Raw genomic sequence first — 6,005 nt, forward strand, 5'->3', positions numbered from 1 at the left:
CGATAAGAAAATTTAGTAAGAAGGATTACGCATCCTATATATATAACAAAGACCAACACAGCCACTGCTACTATCATCACAAAACCATGGTACCGGAACAGGTCTTTCCCTAGTTCCCCATGGACAATATCACCAAAATATCGACTCCCGTAAAAAGACATATTTATATTTTTCTACACTTATTAGCCCACTCACGTGCGCTACTTTCGCGATTTACTAATTTTAATAACTTGAAATAAGCTAAAAACTTAAACCATTTCAGGTCTACAGGACGACTCCTACAGAATTTAGGGTATTCAAGCAGCTTGTCCCACACCCACAAAGAAAGAGGGTTTAATAACAACCTAGAGAAATAAATGACTGAAAGACACTGCCCCAAAATGATATAAGGCTCCCGCACTGGGCGAGCACCAATCCATGTTAACCTAATAAACCTACCAACCAACACTCAAAACACTACTTGATTAAACGGGTAAAAACATAAACTTCGATACTTACCTCTGTGAAGACTAGGAATTAGGTATAATACTACAATCGACAAAAACATAACATATACCCCCCCCCGCTTTATGAGGAATTGAACGAAGGATTGCATAAGCAAACATAAAATACCACTCAGGCTGAACATGGATTGGCGTTTTTATAGGATTAGCAGGCCAATAGTTTAAATGATTCCCTAACAGCTCAGGATCCACACACACTAAATATATAAAAAAGACCTAAAGCAAACATAACCAAAAAGATCTTTAATAGTATAGAAGGGGTGGAAGGGCACACACATAGTACCTCTTTCAATACCCAAAGGGTTATTACTCCCTTTCTCATGTAAAAAAAACAGGTGTAAAAAAACAACCGCCACTATCACAAACGGTAAGAGAAAGTGTAAAGTATAAAACCGCTTTAGAGTTGCATTACACACGGTCCAACCCCCTCATACATAGCGGAGCATACTCTCTCCTACTACGGGGATCACTCTAAGTATATTAGTAATAACAGTAGCCCCCCAATATGACATTTGCCCCCAAGGCAAAGTGTAACCGAGGAAAGCCTCCGCCATAGTTAACAAAAACAAATGCACCCCAAAATACCACACTGTCTTATCTAAATAAGACCCATAATACAGCCCACGAGCAATGTGCGCATAAATACAGATAAAAAACATAGAGGACCCATTTGCATGAATATTACGCAACATTCATCCTTTTTCCACATTACGCATAATATGTACTACAGAATCGAATGCCATGTCTTCATGAGCAGTATAATGAGTTGACAATAAAAGACCCTTAGAAGTTGGATAATTAGGCACAAGCCTAGTATAGAGCCAAACCTTCACCAAGCGTTTAAGTTTACAGGACAAGGCAAATCATAGAACCTGTCATTCATAATCTTCACCAACTTATTAGTACTTCGTCACGGACCAACCTCTTAGGCGTGTTAATATTATTCACAGTATTGTTACCAACCATCTCATAAGAAAGGCCTACACCTTGTTTATGAGTTTACAGCTCACCACCTCTTCCTCGGCCACCTCATGAATTTTTGTTATATATACAGGCACAAACCCCCCGCACACCGCATTTTTTTATGAGTACACATAAGCTTGGACCCCCCTTTTTACACCTCTGAAGACACCCAAAGTGTTAAGTGTCCAACTTTGTTTTTGCTCCATTTTTACTTTATTTTTAATTAGACTTAAAGCGACCAACAACTTACGCTTCAAAAATTTTTTATTTTTAAGATACACGCCTCGTTTTCGAACCGAAAACCACATGAGCAACCAGAGCTGGGTAAATGAGGAAATAAACGTCTCAAATCCCCATTATCCTACAGCTTACAATTAGCTATAGAGCCCAAGTAACTTAGAATTTAAGGGTCAAATTCACCACTTTCTCTGCCAATAATTAGGTTGAATCTCATGTGGTCCTGAAGAATGCTTACTCCCCGCAAAGGCTTTGTAGCCTTTCAAGCATACACTAAAACCAAGTTAATTAGGTGTAAGGAGACCCGTATTGACCAGTTTTTAAATAGACCATAACAGCCTAACAATAAACGAATTAACTGTAATTTTGCTTATCTTATGGATTATTTTAATAAATTATAACTATTAATACACCAATAAACTTTAACTATGAGCATTAATAACTACTGACCCCGTCTTTACTAACATCAGGAACACTGTCTTCTTCACTTACAACCACATTTCTCTGCTCGACTGGCTGACAGACATTAGCTGGACTTCAGGCTCCACAACAGCTATTTGTTCTTCTAAAGGAACATAGCCACCCTCAGCATGGGGCCCCCTTCCTCCTGATTATCAGGAACAACTTCAGCGACACCATTCACAACAGCATCTCCAACAGCTGAAATAGTTTCAGGTAATGGGAGCACCCTAACAGTGTCACCCCCTCCGCCCTGACATAAGTCCCCTCCTCCAACGTCTATTCTAAACACTCAGTTTTTATATGAAAAAAAACCATCTCACACACCCCTTAACAGTAAGCCTTTTTTTGCAGCAAACCCCTGCCTAAGCCACTCTCATACAGCCTCTCTAGTGCCCAACACATTCAACAATCTATCACTAAGCAACACACTCATTTACATAAAAAGAACCCTTTTTATAAGTTAATCAGCCTATTATACAATATTATTTATGTCATTACAGATCCGTCACAAAGTATTGCTTTAGCTAAAAACTCGCTCGCTTAAAAGAGACCTTAAAGCTATGCATAAGCTTTTGGGTTAACAAACCCAAAAACTTCAATTAAAATAAAGCTTCGCAGGGTCTTGTTGCTCTTCTTTTACACACAGGCCTCTTCGCTTTACCCTTATGCAAGAAGTACTAAAATTTATTTGCCCCACTTTACTTCAAGTAAGCTTTTTATGAGGCAATCGTGTGCATTTCTTTAGAAAGATAAATTCTAAAAAACCTCAGTGAGATGAGCCTAAAACTAATTAACTCCTCTTAAATTGTTTATAAAGAAAAGCTTTAACTTTTTCTTTAGGAATCAAAGTCCTACGTACTATAATACTTCTTTATAACACCTCAGAGCAATAAACTACTTTTGAGCTTAGCTTCATCAAAGCAACTGGGCCATCCCCCACGTACAACTAAGCTAGGAAGAATTTGTAGCTCTCAGTTATATTAACATTAGCAACTAAACACAACTTAAGAGACAGGCTATCTGGCTTGAGAATAAGAATCTTATACCCTAAGCAAATTACTGGGATTTTCAATTAACAGCTCAACATTCTAGCTTAATTTATTCACCCAGCGTACACTAATTTCATTAAAATTTTTGCCCAGAAGGCAAATATAGTAATTATTGCTATGTAACCATCCTATAACCAGCACATTTAACAGCCTAACGCCACGTTTATTTACATAAAAAGGCCCTATACAATATTGTCTATAGCACTCAGATCTGTGACAGAACATTGCTTTGCTTAAAAACCTTTTATACGAAACTAACTCACTTAAAAGGGACCTCAGGACCAGACATAAACTTCATCACTTGTAGTCTTTGTAAGTTTATAACCCACCTAACCCCCTTTTAGGCGTGTTAATATTACATACTATTGTTAACACTTACTTTTTAAGACGCTCACAACCTTGTTTACAAGCTCACGCTTCTACGTTTCACAATTTTATTTAGCTTCATTTTGTTGCTGCACACCACATTTTTGTCACCTCTATTTAACCTGCTTTCCTATTTCCTCCCCTCCAGATCAGCCCCCCCAGGCATTAGTGTGTCATTTTGATTTTATTTTATTTTTGATTTACTTTTTTGCTTAGACTTTAAGTGACCCATGAATTACGCTTTGGGAACTTTCATATGACTTGATTTCTATTTATTTTTTGATTTTAAGATACAGATAGTCTAGTTTTCAAACCCCAAAAAATCACATGAGCAACCAAAATTAGGGCAAACGAAAAAATTAACACCTTAGATCCATTTCTCCTGCAGTTTACAATTAACCACAGGAAGCAAATAGCTTTAGAATTTAGGTTTAAGTTTGTTTTTTTCTACCACTAATTAGGTTAAGTCTCACATGACTCTGAAAAATGCTTACTCACTGTAAAGGGTTCAAAACCTTATCTACAACAGGTTGTAAAGCATAATCTAAAACAAGTTTGGACAGGTATGGGCATTCGCAACTAGATTTTCAATAAAATACACAATGTCAAGTAAAATTAAGTTTTACTTTGACTTATAAGTTATCTTAACTAAGGGCTTTTTACATGCATCAGCAACAGGGTTTCCGTGTAAAAGGACAGGAGAACAGGCCTTGCGGTCACTGTACCGGCCGGTAACAGGAAATGCGGTACACTATAAAACCTCATTCTTAAGGGTTTCCACAGTGTTTGGTTTTTTTTTGTCTGTTACTAGCACAAATCCATTACACACCGCCTTTTTAGAACCCTTGTTTTATTCTTTAGGTGGGTGATTGCTGCTTTTTGGCTGCATTAATAGACTGTTTTATTTTTTACCTAATTTGCAACCCGTTTTAACCCTATTTTTTAATAAAATAGCAATACTAATTTTAACAAGAACCAACGACACGCCCTACCGCCACTAATTGGCCTTCAGCTTCATAAAAGGCAACCCTTTTTATAAACTAATCAGTTTATTGCGTAGCATTATTTAAGCAATGACAGAGCCAGGGCAAAGCGTTGCTTTAGCGAAAAAGTCCTTTCGTACAAAATTAGCTCATTTTTAAAAGAGGATAGAAACTGAACTAGCTCACGCCGTTCTGAACTCAGCTCATGTTAGATTTTAAAGGGCGAACAGACCCACCATTAGAAGCTTCTACGCCTCTAGGATATCTAAAGCCAACATCGAGGTCGCAATCTTCCCCTCCAATACCATCTTTCGGGAGAAATTGCGCTGTTATCCCTAGAGTAGCTAGCCACACATATAAAGTTAGGAAATACGAGTTAGATTTATATAATAGTGAAAGACTTATTTTCACTGATCTCCCATCAAAATCGTATAAGAGCCAAAAACTCCAATTAAGATAAAGCTTCATAGGGTCTTGTCGTCCTTCTTTTACATAAAGGCCTCTTCACCTTAAAGTTAGTTTAAATTAAATTTTCAGACACAGCACCTTCTTCGTTAACCCTTTCATACCATCCTTCAATTGAAAGGCAAATTATCGCGCTACCTTAGGACGCTCACGTTAACGCCGCCGTTTACAACAAACATTACTCTAGTTGCACTGGGCAGGGACTACCTTTTACTTACATCAAAAGGAAATGTTTTTGTTAAACAGTCGAGAAGTTTAGTTTGCCGAATTCGTTTAAAACTTTTATTTAGCCTTTAGTTTTTTAAGGTAAAACAAAATAGTAATACCAAATAAATAATATTTTTACTCGTTTTTATCATAGTCACTGGTCCTACAACCATAGGCTTATTTTAAAGTAAATGAATAACCCAATTAATCTTTTTTCCCCATCTGGTTTTAGTTAAAATACACTAATATCTAATAGCCAGTTTAAAGCCTATAGAAACCCAATTTTTTTTTAACATCAATTTTAGTATTTTTCAGCTTAACCCAAAAAATTTTACCCCTTAAATAGTTAAGGAAAATGCTTACACATCTTTTTAAGCCAACCAGATATCTAAAAGCGCGAATAGTATCTAGCCGCTATTCTTTAGTTTAATTAAATCTCTGCCACGATTTCTTAACTCAAAAAAATAACTCTCTTTTATTCGGGAAAATTAAATTCTTAAACTTGTCTTGAAAAACCCTTATGCAAAAGGTACTAAAATTTATTTATACTATTTTAATTCAAGTGCACTTTTCACAAAACAATTATGCACGTCTCTTTAAAAAAGATAAATTATAAAAGCCTCAGTAAGAGGAATCTAGAACTGACAATTCTAAGTTATATATTAACTACTTTTAACTTATTTATGAAGAAGAAGATTAACTTTTTCTTTAGGAATCAAAGCCCTACTTACTACAATTTTTCTTTATAACGCTTCGAAGTTCTAAGTGCC

The sequence above is a fragment of the Mytilus trossulus genome, unplaced genomic scaffold (genome assembly GCF_036588685.1).
Source record: "Mytilus trossulus isolate FHL-02 unplaced genomic scaffold, PNRI_Mtr1.1.1.hap1 h1tg001046l__unscaffolded, whole genome shotgun sequence".
In the NCBI taxonomy this organism is placed as follows: domain Eukaryota; kingdom Metazoa; phylum Mollusca; class Bivalvia; order Mytilida; family Mytilidae; genus Mytilus; species Mytilus trossulus.